Here is a 27995-nt window from a genome sequence, read left to right as displayed (position 1 = left end):
CATACGCATTCTATGTCTGATTCGGTAGAGGAGCAAAGTTGAAGGGGAAACCGAAATCTCGCTCGATTGGTATTGGTCTCCAGCTTCCTGTCGGTCGATTCCACCGTCTGATGAGAACGGGCAACTGCGCCGAGCGTGTACCGAAGCATCCACATAGTTAGCGGCCGTAATGGAATATGTCGCCGCCGAAATATTGGAGCTAGCGTAGAAACAAAAAGCTAGACATTCAAAATGATGTAGAGATGAACATATTGCTCTCCGGTGTAATAATTTGCCTATCATCCGTACCATTCTGCTGCCGAAGAAGACCGCAAAGAATTAACAAGAACGCTGGAAAGGCAGACGCTGTATCAGTGACGGAACAATTTGTTAGATCCTTGAGATGCATATTTTGCAAACCGAGAGTTTCTGAATTAATATAACAAACGACAAATCTCAAAAATAATAATTGTGGTCAGAGTTCTGATTAATAACGCACTAACATCACATGACCGATCTCATGCTTATGATTAAATGCCAAACTCCACGATATGCTCAAACCTCAGAATGAGAAATTCGTGTCAATGGCGACCGGTTACACCTCTAATTTGCCTCTGACAATCAGGAAACCAGACTAACTGCTGGTAAGTTGTCAAACGTTTAAGCTGTACCGTTGAACTCATCCTCGGATCTGGGTCGCAATTATCCACCAGAATCCGATCACGTAATTACCCGCCCAACAATCACGTCGACTTGTCCAGTTTCACGTACATTTCAAGACCCTCGTCGGCAGCAATTACACCGTTTCGGTTGATGATTCTTCGAGCACCTGACACGCACCACCAGTTCCCAACATGAACCTCCTGGGCGCCAGCCGAGCTCTCAATTCGTACAGTTCGCCAACCAGTACCAGTAAAGCCCTCGGCCCAGCCAGTGTCAGTATGACCATTTTCGAAAGTATTAAGTATGGTCACTTGCTCCACGACGCCACCGTTCAATCTGGGCGGTAGGACGACCGATTAGCTAGCGTAACTAATTGACAGTCTCGGTTTGTTGCTACTTTAAATGTTGCGTCAGTTCGTTTCTGCTCAAGTACACACGCAGCACTGTTCGATTCTGTTTCTTGCCTGAAACAAACAAACGCAGGTCATAGCCACTTTCTAATGAGTGAGCCTTTGTTCGAACAAGTGTTTTTTAGACGTTTCGGCTAACTAACGACAGTTCGGCACAACTATGGACAGGGGAAAAACCGTCTTATCGCAATCCGTTATCTCACACCATTTTTGGGAGGACCCCGAAACGCTTCAGGTGCTTTCGGTCAGTGCATTCGCGTACTGAATGACAACTCTATTGTTGAGCCATATCTGTTTACAGACTTAGTCATGTAAATCGAAGAAATTATTAGGTCCCGCAAAGTGAGTTCCAAAATTTCGCCCCCAAAAAAGCAAGGAGAAAAAAAGCAAATGAAAGGAAATCGAGTACGCTATTATGGTAAAACGTTCCACTTCCTCACCGACCTTTTCCGCTTTTGTTTTACTACAATCACGCCATATCGCCAAATCAAGCGCCCACCAGCCCGATCCGGCCTCGAAACATCGAAATGCAAAAGTTAAGGAACACACACGCAGCATAAATTAAGCTCCCGCACATATCTGCTTCAGAAACAAAAGAAATCTAGGAAGCTAACTGCTAACGTCGAACCACTTCTGTTAATTATCTTGGGAAAAGCAGTAAAATACGGAAAGTTACGTATGGGTCTCGTCCGCAGCCGCAGGTTTCAATCCAAGCCTCATTTTGTTTCATGTTTTCCCATTCCTGCCTCCATTGCCGAGTCCGAGAGACTTCAACCCTGACAATCATCATAACACACACATCAGCCTTATCGTTTCCCATTCATCTTACTCATTCATATAATGACTACGGTTTTGCTCAGTGCGCGGCCTCTAGGAATAGGATCGTTGAACCATTTCCCATTTCGCGAAAATACGATCTTGCAGTTACTAAATATGACGATAACATATGAAATACTGCCGGCACGTGAATGTGCCGCCACTCGCGGAATGGAGTCGTCTTGGAGATAATATGTAAGAAAAGCAACAATGTTGCGCTAGCAGAAGAGTGGTTGATTACTCTCATGAATAGTAATATTTTTATGGACAAGCTGTTGAATGAAATAAGAGCCTACGTCTCTGCACGGATATAGTTTAAACTGCGGATGCTTCATACGGGAGAGTAGTGAAAAGTTTGAACCGTGGAAAACATTGTTTATATACACTGGTAAGGTGCGTTTTGAGGAGAAAATGACCTAGAGCTAGTTCTAATTCATTAAAATGTAATCCATTGGTAAGCATATTGCATATCGAGTTGGATTAATAAGCCAAATCGGTAGACAGAATTGTATATCAAGAGGGCTCAAGAATTAATGCATAAATAATTCTTAATGACTTAAGATAGTCACTAAAAATTGTAAACAAGTGTAAACAATTCCCAAACTAAGGCAGTAGAAGCTAGAAATCCTAAAAATCGTGAAGGGATCGAGCGTTTGTATGTTACCGAGCTGGAACGCCTGGGGGTTGTATAAAACTTCGCGTGTTGAAATCCGATTGAATAACCATATACCCATTTGCATATTCAAGTGGTTCTTGAACATTCGCGCGAGCCGCGAGTCTGATGTTTACTTTTGAGTGTACGGTTCAGATGCTAGAAGAGAGTGAGTTACCCATAGCACTAGAGTTCCCGGCTAATGCCGCCTGAAACTTGTCGTCTAATGTAATTTTTTTATTTATTTTTGATGTCTTAGTCAGTCTTTAAAATCAGCAGCATTCAATACCAAACACTAAACAGATTCCACGCAAAAGTAAAGGACAAAACTGATATCCAAGACCAGCACAATATTATTTACAATATCCCATGTAACACCTGTAGATATTATAACATAGGGATGACAAAAAATAAACTTAAAACTAGATTAGCAGGCCACAGAACAAATATCAACAAACTAGAACAACTTATTCAAACCAATGCAGACACACATCATTTTGAAGAGTTAAGAGGCAAAACTGCACTGATCGAACATTGTATCGACACAGAACACAGATTTGATTTTGATCACACAACGATAATAGATCGCACATTCCACAAAGCTACACATGCAACAAGAAACAAGGTAAACAGACGAGTAGATGTAGATGGCCTCCATACAACGTACGCTGGTATAATACATATGCTAAAAACACATACTTAAAACAGCCATAACACTACATCAAATTTATCGACAAAGACAAAGAACGAACTATTTTGTAAGTACAACAATATGTAAAATTACGTGCATCAGACTAATAACCACAATATATCCAGTTTTCCCTGAAGATGGTGCCAAACAGCATCGAAACGTCGGACATAAAATAAAATAAGTTCTACTAATTCTTTAAAAACTGACTAAGCCGTCAAAGAAATAAAAAAATACAGTAAACCGTCACGAACTCTACATATAATAAATTCACTTGTCGTCTAATGTATATGAGCTTAATCTTTTTTTGAGAATGGTCCTACATACGGTATAAACCTAGGCTTCTCAGTCCGACGTGTGGGCTTCCAATTCGGGTTCGCATCGGAACACGCGTTTGTATAATCGCACTTGAAACAGCGTTTATAAAGTTGTAAAAGTTAAAACGTTGACTTACTCCCAGGGGCGTTTTTATGTTTATGAGATCGCAAGCGGAAGATTGCAATTACATGTTTTCGTTTGTGACCATAGTTGTATTATCGTGCAGATCACGAGCGATTGTAAGTTAACGAATTTGATCGCGAGGGGATGTGTATGTCGCCTGTAGGAAACTTCGCATGTATGTAACTTCGCGAGTATAAATTTGTTTGTATAACCGTTATTGGAGATAATTTTATTAAAATCTAAAATAATGCAAATTTGATGCACTGGATATGAAATTAAAACCACACATAGCTGAACACTACACATTCTATTGAATTTATTCACACAATACACGTTTAGGACATTCACGAGAGACAGTAATCGACACCAAAGAGATAACGAACAATACTCAATAAACTTCAGTTCTAAATCGATCGTCATACGAGCAAGATCTATTCTATCTCGTTCCCTCAAAAGAAAAATCCATAGCCATAGAACAAAATGGTTCTATTTGGCCGAAGAACAAGTTCGCGTTCCCAGTACCGTCCACGTTGTCCGAAGTCGATCTGTGGATCAAATTTGTGGCTATCAGTTTTACAAGGCGTAGGTTAAAATTGCTAGTGCGTGACGAGGAGTTGCGCCCACAACTATGCAACCGCTTACGCCCTGTATATAAGTTTTTTCTGAGACGAAAATTTAAGGGCCTGGGTTTTCTGTAAGCACGATTGCGGGTGTAGGTATGTGCAAATGACCGCGATTGCATGTTCGCATGCTTGACCAGACATGTATTATTGAAAAGAGCACGAGTGGTTCTATGTTAACGTGCTTGATCGAATGATCGTTTTTGTCCGCGCCGGCGGTCATTCTGATGCTCAATGTTGAGTATACAATTCAGCATTTATTAAACTCTAAAAGAAGAAAATCAGTCTATTTAAGAGATTATCACGATTCAAATCATGCAAAATAGTTGGTGGAAAAACAATTGTCCGGACGGAATGGTGCTTTTGAAAAAGTGGCGGTGATTTTTCGTCACACCATCACATAGTCCCGTGGCACGCAACACAACTGCGTAGTGAAAAAACCACAGCCACTTTTTCAAAAGCGCCATTCAGTCAAACCGATAGTTTTTCCAGCGGTTATTTTGCATGATTTGAGTCGTGATGATCTAATAAATCGACTGATATTCTTCTTTTAGAGTTCTGAAAAGGTTTAAATTAATAATCGCAAAGCTAAACACAATTTTTCCTACGCATACTACCAAGCGTTCAATTCTAACACATGCTCAAAATAGGTAACTTGAGCCTTAAGATGTGAAAACATTGCAATATTGCTTTGCAAACGCTATCGGTTTTGTTAACTTCAACTTTACAGCTCTTTCTTATAGTTGGATTTGATGTAATTATAAGTCATCGGGTTCTTAGCATGACGAGTATGTTTCTGACGTTACATAACACCAGTAAAAACCTTAGTAAGTAAAGCACAACGAAATAAGCTCAGAAACATTGAAATAATGTATTTCTGGAGCGTGTATCGTTAGATTAACTTAAACTTAAACACTTAAACTTATTCGATGCTATTGTGATCTGAAAATATTACGCGCTTTCAGTCACACTTTTTGTTTTAATTCGATAATTCGTTAAGCTAACAAATTGGCACTAATCTGCTCAGTAATTGATTTGTTTTTTTAATATAAATAGTAAACTCTTTATATTTTTTCGCAATTACCATCAAGATTGAAAGAGATTTTCGGCTTCTTGAAGAGAGCTATAATGTTTTTAATGCTTGAATGTAGGTTTGTTTTACAATAAGTTGGGAAACGGTTTCAATTAAAGTGGTCACACCTAAAGTCTTGCGGATAGCGAATATGTCAGGTGCTTTCGAAAATGTCGTTCTATTCAAACCGAAATGAGAGAATCAGAACGCACTCCCGAAAGCACTCGTGTTCAGTGTATAGAAAAGATAGAACCTGCATTCTTGAGTCAATTTTGATTGATTGCTTCAATTTTTCCTCCCCTTTCGCCGTGCTTTTTGACCGTTTCTCTATTTACTATATAACGAACAAACAAAGAGCGAGGGCCTGAGACATACTGAAGACACGAAATCGACGCGGCAATCCCAACTTTTTGACTTATAGATTCAACCAGCCGCAACATTTTACTCGCTTAATCCGTGATTGCCTATAGATGTATTTTCGTTGAATCATCGTGTCGTTTGCAAACTTACACGAATATTAATTGGTAGCCATAGAAAGCGACTAAAATGCTGCTACTGGTTGCAATATTAAAGATCGTCGTGTGAACTTAATCCCATGAACGCAAATTGGAAGCCCCAATTGAAAGTCAACATTTATTGAAAGAAAGTCCATTAGTCCTATTACTGCTTTGTACGTTTCTTCATCTCAACCAAGTTAATATTACATGAGTGTATTTAAATCGTGGGTAAATGAACTCGCATCTCAGTAAAATCGATGTTTCGCCAATTTTTGCCTTTTTTGGAATTGTTTTTTGGTCATGTTTATTGTTTATTGTACGATCGTTAAAATATCACGGTTTTCTTCGCCATCATACCTGCCCTTACATGCAAAAGTAACGTAAACGCCATCGAGTACCTTTTTCAGAAAATCAATTTTTGTCTTGTATGATGCGGGAAAATGCTATATTTTTCGCGTTTTGGAGGGTAATTTTGTATATTTATTTGAAGTCGCTTGCACTAAAAGATTCGGAATTTTGTAACGTAATTATAAATACGAAAATGTGAAATTCGACCAAAGTAGCGTCGTTACTTAAGCATAGAAGGACAGTTGTGAAAAATCTTTTGTCTTCTGTTGGTAGGAGTTGGGTGTTCCACCGAAGTCTACCACATGAACATAACTCAACATCATGTTTTAACGCAAACGCCAGTTGTTCTTCCTTGCTTCTGGTTCCTACCCTACTCGAGTGTTAACTTCTACGCTGATGGCACTCAATGTCGTATATACAGGTATATACAGGTATGGCGAAGATGGTACTTTGGTATTCGTAAGATGAATCTTACATGAGTGGTGTGAGTGATCACAGAATAAATCGACTTGCTTTCGTCAAACCGGTCGTTCCGCTCCCATTGAATCGTGTGAACGCTATGACGTCGACCCGTTGTGCTTCTAGATTGTTTACATATTTTTGGTTGCCAACACTAGCAAATCGTGTGTTCTGCCACACCTATATATACCCTATTGGATGGTACTGGCTGCTTGACAACCAGTTGTAATTCAGGTCATTGTATTGGAGACTGTAGATTGGAATTAATATCCGTACGTTTTTCTCCGCGGTTTCCCAGCAGGGCAAGACTTGTTCGCGACAAAATCAAGAACATAAACATATACATTTCCTGGAATATTCCATAAACGAAAAAAAATTTCCTGCAAGCACTGTTTACATCGTTAAGTGTTCGAATTTTGTCTGACTTCAGCTAAGATGACGAGAAGCGGAACCAAAAGGGATCTAAGGAAATATTTCAAAGAAGGCCATATCTTTCGGTACGTACTAAATATTGCTCGAAAATAAAATTGTCGCGAACTTTCGACCATACTTTAAAGCATCGACAAGGAATAAATTCCTGTAAGGCAAAGACTGTGCCGAAACGCAACGATAAGTAAAATGTGACGTCCAAAACTCGGGTTCGAAAGTTGTATAATGAGGACCTGACGAAATGTTCCTGTGCAATTATGGACGACAAAACATATGTACTAGAAGACATCAAACAGCTTCCTGGTTTGACTTCTTACACTGCCATACGACAGAATAACGTTGCAGAGCATATCGATACGAAAAAAATGCCCAAAGTTCCTAAAAAATAATTTTGGTTTGGCAGGCCACATTTAGCTGTGTCTAAGCATGCAAAAGTTTTATAACAAAAATCTACCGTTGTTTCGAAGGTGGCAGAAGCCACAGAGCTGCCCCGAGTTACATGCTATTGAGAAATGTTGGGCTCACCCAGTTCTAAAATAAGTGACAAGTATTAGAAAAAATCGAAAATAAGTCCACAGCAGCTAAATCAATTGCAGAAAATGCATTCTGGAATAAACTAACTGCATTTTTTTTTGTTTTCAAATGTACGTCCAGATTTCGTCGTGAACAAGTCTTAGTCCGTAATGTGCCGCATTTTAACAGGATTAGCACGTATTAGTTTGTCCTTAATATGTGCACAAAATACTCTGTGTGATAGTACTATCGCATTATATCTTGTACTACAGTGACACTTTCATCATGAAAACGCCATTTTGAGTAATACCGAGAAGTAGGGTTACTGTGCCCTAATTCATCTTAGCTCCTGTATTAATCCCACCCATTTTAATACATTGGTTTGAGCAGTGTTTTTGATGTTCCGGCTTCTTAAGAACAAAGCAAGCATTCTGATACCTATTTAAGCGCAACCCAAGCAAATTCTCATGGGCTCAAGCACCATACAACCACTTAAAAAGACCATGAATGGCCCGTTCAAATTTCGCAAGGTTTTTATAAGGTTTTTGCATGTTTTTGTCTACCGGACCATGGTGATGGTATTTTTATGGGTTGATACTACCCAAATTCCACATAGCGAGGGTGAATCGGGACCATGAGCATGGGGGTACTATGGGCTTCTCGTTTGCTCGGGAATCCAATCACTGTAAGCCGAGTTGCAATCGAAATTGTGTGACACCCTGACTAATAAATGCTCATATACCATAGTTCAAATATTTCATTTCTCCTAAACGTGACATGAATCATTTAATAGCCACTGTGCAAGTAATGCGTGCTAGATCTTGTAACCGAACCTCGATTTTCCCATCGTCCATGTCTATGGGTATCGTTAGGAGGGGGGGGGGGGCGTCTGGTGTTAAGTGTTTATACTGAAAGTAATTTTGTTTTATGATTTTGAAGGCAAGGTAACAATGGACCTCTAAAATTCAGTCACGTGGAGCCACACATACGATTGCTCCAAAAGTAGACGTTAAACCATTTGAAAGTCGAGGATATGAAAACTACTGGTAAAATAGCTTGCAACAGGAAGTTCAATCAGGTTTAAAATCTCATATTTGTAACTGAAATTTGCTCCCTTTTTTCAAATAATGGGGAGAATTTTTTATGCATTTTTCCGTGGTTTCTAGTAGCAATTTAAGTTTTATAGTACGCCACAAGTGCAATCTATATTTTAAGAGGTTCTTCAAAAGTGCTTTAAAACCGCACTTGTTACTTTTGTCGAGAATGGGACCTGGAATACAAAATCTAATTACACCATTAAGCATAGTACTCGAATATGAACCAAAAATAGTCTCACGGATGCTCGGTCTTATGCGAAAAGACTGGAAGTCAAGAGCCACCTTATTGGGCCGGAGCACCACTTCTTACTTCTGCGACTTACTCATCTCGATAGAGTACCATGACAAGAAAACAAGTACCAGTTTCTATTGTTCTTATGATAAGACACACAAAGTAACGGTTTTTGTCTTTCGCGTTGCGCTGGCTCGGGTAGAAGCAGAAAGCACACTGAGAACTTGACCATTGTTTCAACATTTTCATTTCAAGCCAAACGAGATATTTAAATTTGTTAAGAGTTGTCAAAATGCAGAAATGTTTTCCTTAATTTTTTTTTAAATTTTGGAGGGAGGGGGATTAGCCATTCTGGTTACGTGTTTAAAAGCCGAACCATGTTTCGATTTATCGCATCTGCCAATCAGAACTTCAGTATCTTGCAGGACTTTAACTTTGACTAGTAGTGTGCTTTGGAGTCCAATCATTTTTCCTGTTTTGGAATTACCGTTCATCTGGTGACAGATACTGATCAGATGAAGTCAAAATGCATTCCTTAATTTAACGAGGAACCGTACAGATACCATATTGAAACACTTTAGAAAGGATAGAAACACTTAGAAAACATCTTGGTAATGCAGTACATACAAGTGTAGTTTTTTTAAGTTCATTGGAACTTTGTTGTAATATAGTAGAAGTAAATACTTTTTTGTCTTATGTCACTAAGTCGCTTAAATGCAAAAAGTGTAAGCGTCACATTATCAATATATTAGCATGCAGAATGCTACTAGCTCCCAATTGTCAACTGTGAAACAAGCAAAACCAATTAATTTCGCCAACAGAGTCCCACTTCAACTTAATTTCCCAATCCAATCCACAACCCACAAACTAAGTCCAAACGATCGCACAACATTCATTGCCTCAGTGATGGAGCGCAGCAAACAAAATCGTAAATCGTAGAACATAAATCAAACCATATCGAATCAGTTTGCACACCAGTCTCAGTCCACCCGGCACGGGCATGTGCATACGAACGAAACAAAAGTAAACTTTTTGTCCAAATGCTTGTGGCCTCCTCGAATCCGAAAAAAAAATCTTACCTACTTTGAATGAAAGAGCTTAATCCGAAAAAAAGCGCATGTTTGCTGACCATAACTTTTTGCCGCGTGGCTTAACGCGAATAAAACCTGAATACAAAAAAATAAGTTGAACTAATAAACCGAGCAGTGTGATAACTAAATTTGAATAATTGCGTAGCTTGACGCAGAATCCAATGCCGAGGTGTTTTGCGACGTTTTGTTATATTAGATTCTTAAAAAATTCACCATGAAGGTTATTCTTTATGGTTTCATTCTATTCCAGAATATGCACCTGTTATTTTTGAACTGGAAAACATCATCTGCATCTGCAGAATAACATATGCAATGGGCGTTTAGATCCTGGTCAAACAGCTGAAATTAACTGGCTACCAACGATCGTCTACTGCCACGGCTCAGTATCGCACGGTTAAGTCTGCAATAGGGTGTTGTTTTTGTTTTCTAAATATTGCAATTCCCAGTTGTGCTACTACTACACAGTATAACATCAGGGGATCCTCTTTCAACAGTTATTCATGAGCCAACGTTTTCGGTGAATTGATTTCATGTAGTAAACAAACGGAAGCATCACGTATGCAGCACAGAAGCACGGCCGAGCCACTATCTTCAACTGGATGAGCTTTTGCGTTACACTAGTCAGCAAAATGATTTTTTTCAGTTTCTCGATTATTATTTCTATCCATTTGGTTTGCAATAATAAATTTAAAACGATGACACAATGATGCGAAGAAAATTCACTTTGAATGTAGTTAAATTTGTTTTAAAAATTGGATTCCTTGATTCTTATAAAATATACACCTAATCAGACAGTGACCCGATAATTGATCGAAGAAAATCTTTTTCTCTGACCAGTGTGTACTGAACAAGGAAGGAAACGAAATACATAGCGCTGCTACTGCACTGATGATGGGAGGTACCTCTACATACCCAAACGCGTAGTGGTAGCCACTGAAAGGTGGGCACTTGTATCAGCATGTTGAGCTGTTGGGGCAAATCACCCGGCACATGAACATGAATAAATTGCATCGAAATGCAGCACCAGCAGTAGCTGGAGCCCTAGTGGCGAGGCGAGGCAAGCGATAGAAAACAATTTTCAATGCGGCTGCTTCTCGAATTCATACAGCATACAGTCTGTGTACGGTGGAATGGTTCACCGGAGAAACGTGATCACATGATTCCGATAATCAGCGAACAAATGGGTGCTGCTGCAACCCTGTAATGAATTATAATTAACTATGATTTCTTCTGTTTTTTGTATTTTTGGGAAGCTATCAACGTGATAGTGATGTTAAAATTTCAGCAGAAATGATTTTTATTTGCTGAGAAAGTCAGCGGAATCATTATATGCCCACATATAAAAATAGAATATCCGCACAAAATTCAGCTTTTCATTTGCTTTTCTTTAGACGAACAGCACTTTTTATACTGACGATCGGGAAGGGATCATTGTTGGTGACCACCAAGAAATCACGCTTCGCTACTCGTACCACCAATGTCGCTCAACTTGACACCACCTTCGATAGCTCAGTTGGTAGAGCGGTGGACTGTAGAGGAGTACTAACCAAAGTAGTAACAGTAATCCATAGGTCGCTGGTTCAAATCCGGCTCGAAGGATAATTTTTTTTATAGGCATCATGTTCAAAACAAAATAGCCAAACAACATTTTTTTGCTATTGGTGGTAGCGCCATTTGTGTTTGGCTTGAAAAAGGAAGGCAATGTATTTACACTGGAACTGGACTTGAAGGCACCACTTCGACGAAAAACAAAACTTTGGGAGTTTAAAGACTAGACACACTGCTGGTAGCTTTGATGTAAGTTTTCTGTTAGCAAACAAAATTCAAGCAACATTTAAAAACAAAAGACGATTTTATGATTGTCAACATCTAAAAGGTGAGTCAATAACTTCTGCAACACTTTCAAATTGTTATCACCCATTTTTATAAGGTGATTCATCAACAGTGCCACTTTTTAAAATAAGCTACTTTTGTTATAGGATTAATATCTGTTCCGATATTATTTTATTCCAAATAAGTAGTAGTATCCATCTTACTATTTTTAAAATTGCACATATTTTGTCGTATGTAATTTAAAATGTTCGTTGATTTGATGGCATTGTAAGAAAGCACGCATCTGCCGGGTGATGCCAATCGAGCTGATATTTCTTTTTACTGAACAAACTAGTTTCTTTATTTGTTTAGTATTTATTTGACGAACTAGGGAATCTCTAATCCACAGGGCATCATTGTGCGTGGGGAATACGCATGGTCTTGTCTAAGCGAAATGATGACTGTTGAATCACGTATGAAGGTTGAGAATTGACAGCATCTTTTTTGGGACAAATTTATCCTTTAGAGTTGCCTGTAAAGTAGAACGACATTTTGAAGGTCCACTCCTTCATCTCGAAAGATACTCAACAAAAACTTTGTGGCATTTACGCTTAGGTAAAACTGGGACACAATGTACGCAAGCCCATATTTCAATAGCATAGTAATTTCCTCTATTACTGATGTGTTCAATACTTCTTCTTCACCATCAAGGCCGCATGTAATTTCCGACCTATTTTTTAAACCCTGTTCGAATGCATTTTTATTTGCACAATCGGATACCGGAGGGTCTGTGCTTTCTGATTCGAACTCATTCGAATGTTTTCAGGATAATCATATTTCATGCACTGGCGCTAAATCTGGTCGTACTTCCAGAATATCTTTGACTTTTTCCGATTTCTTAATGCGCCACATCTACTAGACATTTTACGTTTACAAATAGCCGCAAAATGTTATTCAAACTTGCCTTAAAATTTTCACGAATTTACCGTTAAAACTCGGATAAAAAGATTTAAACCACCTAACAGTATGATGAGAAAAGTATTCTTGTCTTGTGATCCTCGGGTCAATTCCCACTCGACTATATATATGAGGTTAGATCACTGTTTTAGCACAACTCTCTCCAGATCACACGGCTATGTGAACATTCGCGTACTCGGAAATTTACCACCGCTCAGTTGTGCAGCTGTCAGCGGGCTGCGGCTGTGGATCACTGGGAGATTGATAATAGTCTTATCTTTCTTTGGACAAATCCAGCCTAAAGGCAATGTGACAACTGGCGGGTTGAAGCATCTCAGCCAAGAATTCATCCACTGGGTTTCAGCTCCCATCTCGTTAGAGAAGATTGAAAACAGGAGTTGTGACGTTATGGTGTTTCTCCTTGCCGAGGACTGAATGACTGGCAGTGACACAGAACTGAACCTTCATTGAATCGAATCGGAAAGGTGTGAATTAGGCTTTAGGTGATTTACCGACACAGTGGACGTTTGTTTCTTCACAAATCGTGGAATTCAAATGATGGTCGGGTATCTTGTACCCATTTCTGGCAGAAAATATGTATAGTGTCCGGAATATTTGCCAACTAATAAACCATCACCCTCTGATGATTTCAAAAGGGATGCATCACACTGTGACAGAAATGGTCACCCAACATTTTGCATGATCTGGCGGGTAGGGGTGTTCGATGTAACTCTTTGCTCAGACGGTATTACGCATGAGTTGGCAAACTGGCTCATACGCAACAAGCTCGATCCGCCGTTATCTGGTCATAAGTCTGTGATCATCAGGGTCGGTTCCAGATACTTTTTTCGGTTGGGGGGATTCTGAAATATTTGGATTTTGATATGAACATTGTACAAAACGTAATATGTTAAAACCTCGTTCAATGAAAATCAGTGATTTTTTCAATGATTTTGAGTTTAAAACTAATTTAAAATTGAAACTAATTTAAAAGTGTTTAACAAGCTTTAACTGTCTTGCTAGAAATCGTCCCATATCGTAATCTCAAATCTTTGAAATGAAGACGATCTATAGACGATCTAAATCTACGAAGAGGGCCTGGTGACTAGTTTAATGGGCATTTTCCAACGATTGAATCTCCAAGTGACTTCGATGAGGTCGTGGATATAACCAACTCATTCATAGTAACAGTATATTAAGAGGTTTTTCCGCTTCGAGCTATGCGTGTTTCTAAAGGAACTTCTTGATGGAATGCCGATCTTGCTAGACTGAAAAAGTTAAGTTATGCTCTTTACCACATTGGATACAAAATTTTGTCTTAGAGTTTCAGTCGCCCAAACACGGTGTCGTCTATGTAAGGCCGGCGAAAACTCGAAAACGCAATTGCGCTACTGCTGCACTGGCATATTAGATGATTCGAGGTTCCGTAGTCGGACTCACAAAGATCACATGAAAATTACTCAGCGCAGTTAATAGTAGCCATGTGATTATTGAGTTTGCGGTGGTCGCTCAAAGCCATGGTCAACATGCCGCTGTGGATTTCGGTCAAATGTAGGAGATTTGCCGAAATCACTGGGCACGGTTGTTCTAGAAACGCCTTTGTTTGGCGACACGTTTGAAGATTACTCTAATAATTACGATGCTCGGGCGAAGCCCAAGACAGTATTTTTCTCTTATTCAACTTGTCTAAAGTGGAAGGGCGGGCCAGGACCAACGAAGTCAATCACTGAACCTGTTATGGCCAATTCGACAGCCCAGTCATTTCCAGTAATACCGGAATATCCGGGCACCCAGACAAGACAGATAGTGTTGACAATGCTTAGTTCTACGACTTGGGTTCGGCACGCGATCACAAGCTTGGACCGTGATTTGTCTGAACTAAGGGCCTTGATTGCGGTCTGACTGTCGAAGCAGATTTTATAACTTTGCCGGACAAGCTCTGTTGAATTGCCGATGGTACCCCGCACATAATCGCGAAGATTTCTGCTTGGAATACAGTACAATATCTACCTTGTGAGTGAGATTATTCCAATCTCATTTAACGACAGTAGACACCAGCACCTGAAATGAACACAATGTGAGCAGGCCAATTCAATTTGGGATCCAATATAACTTCAACGTATTTCACTTGATCGGCACACAGCAGCTCAGAATCAAAGACGAGCAACAGACGAACCCCGGTTGTTATTCGCTTCTTCGTGAAAAGAACCATTGAAGTTTTGTTTGGGTTAACTGATTATTTAACGAGTCGATACCACTGTTCGACAGCTCTTAATGCCTGTTGCATTAAGTCAAAGATTGTTCCGATGCAAAGGACAGTAATTAGAATTTTGTAATCGTCAGCAATCCCGTAGGTAGGAAATCCAAGCTCATTGAGTTTCTTCGCCAAAACCTCGGCAAACAAGTTCCATAACAAAGGTGACAGAACGCCACCCTGAGGACAACCGCAAATACTCCACTACTGTATCTCAGCCTGTCTCAGTGACAAGCAAAGATTGCGGTTACTAAGCATTTCGTTTATCCAACCCGAAATACATGCAGGTATGACCATGACCGCGCGTCGCTTCCATAATAGACTGGAAGGACACATTGTCAAAAGTGCCCTCAATATCTAGGAATACACCCAAGCTAGATTGCTTAAGCGAGAAGCCCTTTTCAATGTTGTAAACAACTTCGTGGAACCGAGTAAACGTGGATTTCCCATACTACTGCGAATATTGCTTTCTGTGTAGTGGATATTCAACTACACTAACGTTCCTGATGGGATGATCGCTTATCCGATCCAAAGCTTTTAGAAGGAACGAACTTAAGCTGGTAGGCCTAAAACTCTTGGGTTTTTCACAGCTTAAGCGCCCCCCCCCCTTTTGGGAATAAATCCAACAGTTACTTCTCGCAATGCTTTCTTGATATACCCAGTAGCAGGACTGATGAGCATCAACTTTTTCACGACAGGTTTGAGAATATCAAATCCCTTTTGCAGCAACACGGGAAACGGTCCATCTTTTCCAGGTGACTTATATGGAACAAAGCTGCCACTTGACCGATTCAGTGGTAAGCAATGTGCGTGCTAACGCCCTCGAGTACGACCCACCAGAATGAGATTTGTGAATATTGTTCAGCGCCGGATCGATACAACCTGGAAAGTCTGCATCGAAGAGACAATTACGAAGCTCTTTTTCGTTCGTCACATAAACACCATCTCTGGTTTTCAAGGAGTTCATTTGAAAATCTTTCTATTTTGAGAGAATTTTACTAACCTGCTATCCTATAAAATTTAGTCGCAGTTTTCCAAAAAGAGGTGCCAGTTTGTAAATTTAGGATTTCGATGTACATATAGGGTGACATCAAGACGATAGAAAAATATAGATTTATGATCGGGTATTTGACGGATCAGTGTCATTCGGAACCTGCCAATTTCCCAGCTCATGCGAAATTCTTTCAGAGCAAAGCGTCATGTCTAACACCTTCTCTCTCCCAGAGCTCGCAAAAGTTGGTTGGTTTCCTACATTCAGAATGTGATTGATTTGCAGCACTACCCATAACGTTCGGACGCTTATTTCTGCCCATTTGGAGGCTACGAGTCGTTATGCGACAAATTTTCCCAACAATATAAATATTTTTTGTTTATACTACCAACAGTCAAAGTAACTATGACAGCACATATATCGCGAGTTGTGAGCTCCGATATGAGACACGCGTCAATAGCCTTATTTTCAAAAATGTATGCACGAGGCATTTCACGTAGATTAGTCATGCCTGTCTTGTGGCTGAAGGTATGTTGTTAGCGCATTTGCACATCCTTACGTCACCAGATAGCGCTTAAGGTGTCACTGAAAGAATCAAATCACGAAATCAAAACAATGGATCTCTAGTATATATTTCCTTTATGACCCTAATTAATTCGATTCTTATCGTAACCCTACCCGTTTCAAACTGCCATTTATGTTTATCACATTCAGCTAATTGTCATCGGATGTTATCGACTACTTCTGCTAAACCTCAAAGTAATCGCTGAAATACGGGTAACTTTTAAGGTTCCATTTAAGTCCAAGAACAACTGTGCAAATTCTTAGCTGGATCAGTGAAACTATATTTTTGCACCCACTGTTTAAATTGTACATGGGATTTTGTATGAAAAAATCAACTTTCACAAAATATTGCCTATTGCTTCCTAAAAATAAAACGTTATGTGGTTTCTATGGGAAACTTAACAAAGAAACAATGTCTCGAAGACCATAAGACGAACTGATGCTTGAGAAAAAAGTTATTAAGCTGAAACCGATGGATGCTCTGTTGCTTGATGAAATATTCATTTTTTCTAGCACCACTGCTGTTGGTTGTCCAATAATATGCATACGAAATCCCATGTAAACTTTGAACCGCGGGCGCAAAAATATAGTTTCACCGATCGAGCTTAAAAGTTGCAGATTTTTCTGGGAGTTAAATGCGATACAAAAAGTTACTCGAAGGAAAATTTTAGTTTTTTCATATAATCGTGTCCCACTCTAATGCATAATTCTTTCTAACTCTCATATATGTTCAACGAAAAAACGATAATTTCAAAATATTGACAAACGATGTAAAAATATTTGAATTATTTCCGAAATATATTTTATCCATTTCATATAATCTGAACAATGTGTGGTTGTGTTAGTGTTACGGTTGAAGTTAAATTATACAGTGTCTTTTAAGTGGGATTAAAATTTTCATACGCACACATTCTCATTCCATCTAGGAATGTATATATCAAGGTACAAAAAATCGGTGTGCTTTTCAATGGCGTTTATGTATTTAACAATTTAACAATTTACGTCCATCTGACAATGAGTCTTAATGAACTAAATTACAAATAATTAACCTAAAGTGATAGCAAACGATTTCGAAACTGCGCAGAACTAATGACGAAGTCGAATGTCGGTAAAATCGTTGAAACGACGGACCATTGCTAGTATCGGGCTGTTGGAAGCGTAGTTAGTGTTACGCATTTCAGTCTGCAGCAGTGTTCGAGGACGAAGGACACGGGTTTGTGCGTAGAGGTTAATTTGTGATATGAACATCATATTCGGCGAGAAGAAGCTTAGATACGAAGGTAGCTTGCGACGCGTTTCTACGATCTTCTCAAGTGTGCAGTCCTAGTAATCGACAACGGTCTTCGTATGGTGGCAAGTTCAGCGGATCATCCCAAGGCAATTGACGTAACGCATATCTTATGAATCTGCGCTGGACGGCTTCAATTCTTTGGCTCCAAGTTGCATGGTAGGGGCACCAGACGACGTTTGCGAAATCCAACTGTGAGCGCACCAGTGAACAATACAACGCTTTGAACCACAAAGGGTCCCGGAATTCGTTGGCTATTTTGAACATAAAACCTAGTAGATGGTTAGCTTTGTCAATGATCGTTGAGAAGTGATGGGTGTACGTTAGCCTTTCATCAAGGATGACGCCCAAATCTTTTACATGATTAACGCGTTGCAGCTGAGTACCAGTAATGTTGTAGTTGAAAGTAAACATGTTCCTCGTTCGATGAAAGCTGATATCAAAACATTTGGCAACACTAAGAACCATCATGTTTCTTTTACACCAGCTATAAAAGGTATCAACGAGATACTGTAGCTCACGGCAATCGGCTTCTTTCCTTATAATTAGAAATATTTTCAAGTCGTCGGCGAAGAACAGTTTCCCTCCACGCATTAAGACGAAAACATCATTCACGAACAGTGAAAACAGTAGCGGACCAAGCGTACTACCTTGAGGAACTTCAGAATGGTTTGAAAAGGACTCAGATTAATTGTCACCAATTTGAACAACGACTTCACGGCGAACAAGGTATGATCGAAGCCAACGGCAGAATCGGGCAGTGCATCCTAGTTTATCAAGCTTCGTTAGCAGTATCTCATGGTTAACAGTGTCGAAAGCAGCCTTAAGATCTGTGTAGATCGTGTCCACCTGCAGTTGTTTGGACATTTGTTCCGTACAAAGGGATGTGAAGGAGACCAGGTTCGTTTCCACCGATCGACCGGGAAAGAATCCGTGCTGACAAGTGCTTATGTAATGTTTACTAGCAGAGAACAGCACCTCGTTGATAAGCGATTCGAAATTTTTTGACTCGACAGCGAAGTGATTCCCCGGTAGTTCTCGATGTTGCTTTTGTCACCTTTCTTGTGTACCGGAAACATGACTGAACACTTCCAATCATCGGGAAATTTTTGCTGCTGAAGTGACACATTGAAAAGGTGCGTCAGTGGAATCGCTAAAATATCCGAACATTTTTTCAGAACAACTGAAGGCATAGCACTTAGTCCTGGAGCATACGACGATTTCGTTTTTTGTATTGCAGAGTGAACCGATTGTTCTGAAATGCTGAATACATCCATATCCACCGCACCAACGGGAACATCACGGGACGCGTTGTCGAGCTCGATGGCAGTTGGCGCATCAGTCGTGAAGACACTCGAGAAGTAACTGGCAAATAGGGAGCACTTTGTCGCCGTCGTAGTCGCTACTTCGCCATTGTAGACCATCCTAGACGGAAGACCCGTTTCCTTCCTCTTCGTATTAACAAAAGTCCAGAAGCCCTTCGGATTTCGTCGTTTTGTTGGATGCGGTTCACATATCCTTTGTACAGCAATTTATTATAACAGCGGTACTCATTACTGGATATTGCGAAAAATCGCTTGAGAATAGAGCATCGTGTACGCACGTAGAGCTTTGGCACGGATGCGTTTCAGATTCCGAAGCATTGCGTTCGACCAGGGAGGCTTCCTGGGAGGTTGATAATTTGGAACAGATTTTTCAACACAGTCAAGGAGTAACCGATTATAGAGATCAACTGCAACATCTACATCCACTTGATCAAGTAGTACACTCCAGTCAATCAGCAACAGTGAGCGGCGTAGAGCTACTAGATCAGTTTTGCGAAAATTACGACGATTCACAGTTAAAGCTTCTTCATATAGTGGTGAACTAAAGGTGGCAATGGATATTTCTAAAGCGGGATGATAGTTATCGAAAGGAACGATCACACTGGAAGCTTCACTCACAGAACACTCAGACAAAGTATTCTCATTGACGAAGACAAGGTCAAGAAAACGAGATTGATGGTTGAAAATCGTGCTTACTTGACTTAGTCCGTGAAAAGCCATCCCTTCCAGAAGTAAGCGACTGGCAGGATTTGTTGGTAAGCGTACCCACGTCAAGAAGACACCCACATGAGTCCTGGTTGGTTGAAATCGCCAAGGACTATCATCTCATCTTTTGTATCTGCCTGAGAAGAAGCGCGCTCTATGGAGTCTAGGTGGAACTGCATAATAGAACAATCAAGTCGTTTTTCTGGAAGAATGTAAACAGCTCCAATAAAGTAGTTCTTCGTTTGCGTAGTAATCTTCGTCCAAACTGCTTCAATGCTTGATGAACTATCCACACCAAACTCACAGGAGGCAAGTGCGGAAGAAACAGCAATTAAAACTCCCCCGCCGCACAGTGATGCCGAGGCGGAAAAAAGTCAAAAAATGCACCTTTTAATTTTGTTCCAAGGTTATTTTTGTATTATTGTACAGTATATGAGAAATGATTTGCCAAAATTTCAGGACGTTTGGATGAGTGGTTGGCCCGCTACAGTATTTCAAAGTTCAGTGCGCTCATTGTTCGATTTTTTCTTCCCTTGTAAAATATATGGAGAAACTGAAACAAACTTTATCTCGATTTTCAAATAGGAGCACACACTTTCTCGCATGTAACACTAGGCCCATTTTGAAGATTTTTTTATCAGCTTTTCGAAAATCTCTATGACATCTTGCGCAATTTTGCGCAAACCACATCTTTTTGGTATTAACAGTGTACAGGTATACATCGATTTAACGTACTTGAGGGATTCCATGGGAAAGTGGCTGACCATAAAATATGACCATCTCCGAATCGAACAAAACTTTGCAGTTGTGTTCGGATCATGAATCTCCATGATTTTTTCTGTCAATTTTAATACAAGAGCATTTTTTTAAAAGGGCGTAGAAATTTTTGCATGCAGCATGAAAATAAAAATTTCTCGGTTACCGTATTTTATACAGCAAAACTATCTGAGAAATAGTTGCAGGGAATGGAAACTTCTACACGAAAAAATATACACTGATTTTTTTAAATATTATTGTTTTCGAAATATTTTAAATTTTGTTCCAATAAATGCAATAACAATTATTCGATTTGTTTACGACCTTTTCATAAGTTACTTGTGTTTCTCCATCAAGAACAGAAGGTTTTGCAAAATGCTCATAAAATATCCTGCAACTTTCCCGTTGACATCAAGGCGATATTGGGAACAAGTTGAAAGCTACAAGAAAACAATGAATATTTGATTCAGCTATAGGATCAGATGATCAAAATATATAGTTGAATCATATTTTTGTTGTTTTCTGATAGCTTTAAAAAGGTTTACAATAACACCTTGATATCAAAAGAAAAGCCACAAGAAATTCAATGAGCATTTTCATAAACCTACTATTTTTGAAAGAGAAACGCGCACATCTTATGAAAAGGTCGTAATCAAACAAAATAATTGTTTTGATTAAAACAAAATTTAATGCAACTAATGCATTTTCGAAATTATTTGTTATGAGCATTTTGATTTGAAATAGTATTTGGAATTATATTCAATAATAAAATAGTATTCTTTATTGAAAGGAGTATGAATTTTAATAATATGCTAAAAGTTGTTAAGAAAACTTTCTTTTTTCTTTTCGATCAAGAAGAGTTTAAATTAAATTAAATAAGAGTTTGTAAACTCCAAAATTAAACCGAAACTCAAAGAAAAATGTTTTCATAAAATATCTAGATACATGTATGAGAGACGAAATCGATTGAATTCACCTAGTAGTGCGATGACGAATCTCGCGCCAAATCGTATTCAGAGTTGGCAGCACCCTCTCAGATTTTAATGAAACTTCCTGTACATGAAGATTTTGTCACAAAAAGCCACTTTGCATACTTTGTTTTTCCAAAAAAGATCTAGACTGTCTTTTGAAAAGGGTCAAACTTTATTTACCATTTTTTTTCAAATGGCTATAGTCTAAAAATGACAAATCCTACAAAAAAATGTTGTGTGAGTGATTTTCCCAAAATTAGTCAAATTTTTGAATAAAAATATTGAAAAAATTCTCCATTGACTCCTACACTAAAAAAAATCGATTTTAAAAATTTAAAATCGATTTGCAAAAAAACCCATTTTTGATTTGGATGATTTTTTTTTCAAGATAGGTAATTAAGTTCCCTACCTACCGTCAAAATTTCAAGTTGGGCACTTTCAAGGGAAAAAAGTAATTTGAAAAAAACTTTTTCTTGTCCAAACTGATTTTTTTTTCAGTGTATTTTTATCGAAAACTAAACCAATGAAAGTCATAATCATCTCAGAATCCAATTTCCCAACTGCCTATTGGCCGGATACATGCAAAAACTATCAGTAACGAATTTGGTATATTCATAACAAACTTGAATGAAGCACGGGCGGAATGATCTTGACCTAATGTTGTATATTAAGGCGTATTTCCTGAGTGTTGCTATGTGAGCGTGAGTACTTCGCTTTGTCTTACCCACTTTAGCTTATATTATCCACCAGTAACGACCACTTGCTAATTTAAAGTTTACATTCAAGTTTGTTATGAATATATACCAAATTCTGATTCGTTACTGATATTTTTTGCATGTATCCGGCCAATAGGTAGTTGGGAAATTGGATTCTGAGATGATTACGACTTTCATTGGTTTAAAAATACATTGAAAAAAAATTCAGTTTGGACAAGGAAAAGTTTTTTTCAAATAACTTTTTTTCCTTGAAAGTGCCCAACTTGAAATTTTGACGGTAGGTAGGGAACATAATTACCTATCAACAAACAACATTTCATCCAAATCAAAAATGGGGTTTTTTTGTAAAACGACTTTAAATTTTTTAAATCGATTTTTTTCAGTGTAGGAGTCGATGAAGAGTTTTTTCAATATTTTTATTCAAAAATTTTACTAATTTTGAGAAAATCAATCCTACAACATTTTTTGTAGGATTTGTCATTTTTAGACTATAGCCATTTGAAAAAAATGGTAAAAAAAGTTTGACCCGTTTCAAAACACAGTCTAGATGATTTTTGGAAAAACAAAGTATGCAAAGTGGCTTTTTGTGACAAAGTTTTCATGTACAGAAAGTTTCATTAAAATCTGAGAGGGTGCTGCCAACATTTGTTCGAGTTGGCGCGAAATTCGTCCGATGAAACCTTTCTTCTATCAACTAAGGGTAAGGTAAGGTATTCTCGGTAAAAAAAACTATCTAACTCAAAAAACATTTTTTGGTGATGTAGAGTATGAATTTCCATACAACAATGCAACATTTGAACAATGTTTTCCTTAATTTTCATAGCAATATATTGAAAATTGGGCGAGTGACACTAAATCTTCAGGAGATACCTCGAAAAAATGCGATGTACACTATACAAACTAATCTACTAACACACTCTGTATCTCCAAATTTAAAGAAAACGTGTCTTTGTACCAAATTAACCTTAATATGTATAGGTTGTAATAGCATGTGTATCATATGAGGTTTTCAGTTCGTAGGGCCAACAAAGAACATTTTTTAGAAGATTTCATCCAACATGCGCTATTGACAGTCTGCGTTCTGGTGATTAATATATTACTTTGATAAAATATGGCGAGTGGGAGTTCACACATGAAGAGTGAGAAGGGAGGAGGGAGGGGTTCGGTGCATTAGTGGCATTTTGCTCGTAATATTTGATTTTAACGTTTTTAATTTGGTTTGTGTTCTAAATAGCAGTTTTTGATATATGGTTGTTGTTTATTGACACAGATGACAAATTTTTATCAAGTAGTCATCGACATTTTGCATCTATGATTGATCTTACCTACTTGTATCTGCTTGAATCACTTAAAATTGGCCATCTAAACTGATCAGTTCGTATTAACTCACAAGTGCTACGTTATGTTTATGGTTCAAAAAACATATTTTCTTTATGAAGATTATCACTTGATATACTAACCACTTGTTATTCTCCTCAATTCTGTGCATACATCATGAATGCATGAGTTAATGGTAAGTTTTGTTCGAGGTCACAATAATAAGTTATTTTTGAAAGATATCATTTTATAGCTCGATGTACTCCCCACGCGAAGTATTCATGCCTTCAACAAGGTTATTTCAAATGACAGCCTCAACAAATTCGCTAAAGACACGAAGTCTGCTACTATTGTTTTTGAAAAATTTATTCTGCACATTTTTAAAACTTCAAAGATGACGGTTTCGGAATGCCATTTTGACAGTAAGTTTTCACCAAACCGAATTTCTGGCCGCTGACTCCAAGTAAGTAGAAACAAAGTCGTTCTACACTCGTCCACAAGAAACTTCTTCGAATACTGCTTATCTATTACAATTCGGTGAAGACCCGATTTAATCAGCCCCCGATTTGATCAGCCCCTGATTCAGTCTGCCCCCCAGCTTTTTGATCCGATTTTGTCAGCTTCAAATCAAACTATGTTCTATGGGCTCTAGCAGACAAACAAGGCTGAATCCGAGTAAATCCTTTCTTGAGCATATTTTTCTTATCAGGAACTAAAGAAGAATATTCTAACAGCTTCGGTTTATTCTAAAGAGAGAAAGAAATATGTCCCGATTTAGTCCCCGTTTCGTCAGCCTAAAATACACCATGGGGCTTCTAAAAACGGGTCTTTACTGTATTTATTATTCACTTTGCCCCACATTAATTGGTACATTTTTTTTCGAGGATATTTTTTTCAATTGCAACGAACTACACTAATATTTTAGTAGTTTTCAAGGAGTTATTTTATCGACTACTTCCAAAATTTGGCGAACCTACTCCCATTCTTTTTCCCTTCTTTATTTCGACTATTATGTAGTCAAATTTTCTTTTTTACTTTTTAACGATATTCAGTTAGCTAGAGATTACTGAGTAGGGAAAGTTATGAAAATTTAGAGCCATTGTACTCAAGTGAGAGAAGTAGCAAGGTCATTAGAAACAGGCTTCAGATACGAAGGTAGCTTGCGACGCGTTTCTACGATCTTCTCAAGTGTGCAGTCCTAGTAATCGACAACGGTCTTCGTATGGTGGCAAGTTCAGCGGATCATCCCAAGGCAATTGACGTAACGCATATCTTATGAATCTGCGCTGGACGGCTTCAATTCTTTGGCTCCAAGTTGCATGGTAGGGGCACCAGACGACGTTTGCGAAATCCAACTGTGAGCGCACCAGTGAACAATACAACGCTTTGAACCACAAAGGGTCCCGGAATTCGTTGGCTATTTTGAACATAAAACCTAGTAGATGGTTAGCTTTGTCAATGATCGTTGAGAAGTGATGGGTGTACGTTAGCCTTTCATCAAGGATGACGCCCAAATTTTTTACATGATTAACGCGTTGCAGCTGAGTACCAGTAATGTTGTAGTTGAAAGTAAACATGTTCCTCGTTCGATGAAAGCTGATATCAAAACATTTGGCAACACTAAGAACCATCATGTTTCTTTTACACCAGCTATAAAAGGTATCAACGAGATACTGTAGCTCACGGCAATCGGCTTCTTTCCTTATAATTAGAAATATTTTCAAGTCGTCGGCGAAGAACAGTTTCCCTCCACGCATTAAGACGAAAACATCATTCACGAACAGTGAAAACAGTAGCGGACTAAGCGTACTACCTTGAGGAACTTCAGAATGGTTTGAAAAGGACTCAGATTAATTGTCACCAATTTGAACAACGACTTCACGGCGAACAAGGTATGATCGAAGCCAACGGCAGAATCGGGCAGTGCATCCTAGTTTATCAAGCTTCGTTAGCAGTATCTCATGGTTAACAGTGTCGAAAGCAGCCTTAAGATCTGTGTAGATCGTGTCCACCTGCAGTTGTTTGGACATTTGTTCCGTACAAAGGGATTCAAATCAAATCTTACGGTCTAATCTTTTATCTTCTGCTGCTAGCAGTTGAGCTTAGGCAGAATTACTACGAATCGCTCAAGTCTACCAACATGTCTCAACGGCAAAAACAGACTTGTCCCTCTTTAACGTGAGAACCGATAAAAGAGAAGTCAAGTAAGATCACCACTAAAAACCTGTCGACGATTACTCTCATTCGTGCGATAGTTTATGTTAAAAGGATATCCTAAATTATTTGGTATGCTTAAGGGATTATATGTTGCGAATTGAGTATTATTTTTTTATAAACTGAGTAATGACCGTCGCTCCACAACGCAGTTTATTTTTCATGGCTTGCGGTGAGCACGATCTCTCCAATTGCTGAACTGAATATTATAGAATAGGCGTTAGTTTTTAATATTCTTTACAGATTTCACTCACCCAGATTTAAATCGCGCAAATGGCTTTGAATCAGACCCCTAAGACGATTTCACTAGATTTTCAGAGCAGCGTGAACAGTGCACTAGCGCGGGTGACAGAAGTTTGTCGAAGAGTTTCGCGAAAAAAATGTTTTAGTAATGATAATGATTTTCCGTGACGAGATATGAGAGTTTTTTTATAATATGTTCTTTGACATTAGGATTAGTAACATTAATTCAAATCAAAGATATTACTGGGAAGTCACTTTTAAAAAAAGTCGATATCGAAGTAAAGTTTGAACTATTCACGCATGCACTTCAGAGGTAGCCTGATATTAAGAGCTGCAATTTCAGTTCTTAGTTCACAGTCGTGTTGGAAACTTGAGTAAGCGCAATTGAGAGTATGAAATTCAAATAGATTAAAAAAAATTCGATTTTTTTGGCCCAGCACTTTAGGAAAATTCAGTTTTTCCTACACAATGCATTGATTGAAGAATTTAGATATGTTATTAACAGAGCATTAGTAATAATTCGTTTGTCCGTCTATTTTATGAGCCATTTTTCCGCTTTTCCAATGAATTGGTTCAGCGTTTGAGATTTCTAGCACTGATGTTGTCCTATGCTGATTTGAGCGTTTCTCTGAGTATGTGTTATCAAAAGCATCGCGAAACATCAAGTTCTAAATGTTCTCAATCGAAATAATATTCGAAGAGAGTGCTAAGAGTTATAAGAAATGTCTCACACTGTTAGGTGGATTAAAAGCGTTTTTTTTATCTGTGTGACTTTAGTTCAAAATTGTTTTTTTCTCTCAACTTTTTTATTGTAAAATCGAATAAAATAAAGGATCTACAATTTGGCATCATTCCAAATTTAATTTGGATAATTTCAAAAACCAGAAGAATTTTTTTCATTTTGGAACCGTAAAAAGTTAATGAATCAAACATATTGAAATGGGAGTACTACCGAAAGAGAAAATGAATATTCATGCGAGTCTATTTTATTTAAATAAAGTTATGTGTTTCACCACACACCAGAAAATAATGAAATTCAAACGACATGTAAATCAATACGAATGTAAACATACACAGCTTGAATCAAAAATTTGATTGAAAATTAAGTTGATTTTACAGTTTCGTTCGTGTGATATTACATGTCATTTATTTTACAGCAGTATTGGTTTAAAAATACATTAAAGTGCATTGGTATCCCGTTTAATGAAGCTGTAATTTTCAATCAACGTGTAAATTTATAAAAAAATTCGTTGAAGAAAGCACGACAAGTGGTGTGTATGTGGTGGGACTTAATTTTACATAAATATTCATGCTCCAAATATGTGCATGAACATAAATTTAAAATTATTAAAAAATGTTCTGTGTATTTTATTGACGGTTCAGTGTCCTTTCGATTCAAAACTACTACAATCGATACATTGATTTATCCAAACACCTTATTTCAAGCAAATTTCACAATTTTAAGTTTTCAAGTAAATTGGTTAAAAAAGGAATAATTTTTAGATTTCTTTGCGACACAGAGAGTGGTAATAGTCAACCAATTTCCACTGTATATGGCAAAAATTTGAAGAATAATTTCTTTAGTTTGCATAGCAAAGTGCTAGAAATTGTGCGAGTGATAGTGAATCTCCAGAGGCACTTTGAAAAAATGCAGTGTCCATCATAACTCAAAATGTACTGGACCAATTGTTTAGAGATTTTGTACAATCCTTCCTGGACCCAAGTAACCACGTGAAATTTTCTTTAAATTATTTGAAATTGTTTTTAACGTTTCGCGTTCCGCTCTTCAGCACACGACAGCCGTCTTGACCGTCATACAGCCACCCCTCATTTACCTCCCTATCATGATATCTTCAGGTATTAGGGCTATGTAGA

At 38.3% G+C, this 27995-nt stretch overlaps 1 protein-coding gene and 1 non-coding gene across 2 annotated transcripts in view; one reads left to right on the top strand and one right to left on the bottom strand.

Moving 5' to 3' along the window:
- Positions 1-27995, bottom strand: part of LOC131683063 (centaurin-gamma-1A-like) — a 485937-nt gene that overhangs the window by 87621 nt on the left and 370321 nt on the right. The window lies entirely within an intron of this gene.
- Positions 11506-11606, top strand: Trnay-gua (transfer RNA tyrosine (anticodon GUA)). The gene is made up of 2 exons: positions 11506-11542; positions 11571-11606. It is a non-coding gene; the product is annotated as a tRNA-Tyr (tRNA).

The sequence above is a fragment of the Topomyia yanbarensis genome, chromosome 2 (genome assembly GCF_030247195.1).
Source record: "Topomyia yanbarensis strain Yona2022 chromosome 2, ASM3024719v1, whole genome shotgun sequence".
In the NCBI taxonomy this organism is placed as follows: Eukaryota; Metazoa; Arthropoda; class Insecta; order Diptera; family Culicidae; genus Topomyia; species Topomyia yanbarensis.
The sequence above is the reverse complement of the archived record's forward strand: the minus strand, read 5'-3'. Positions and strand labels throughout refer to the sequence as shown.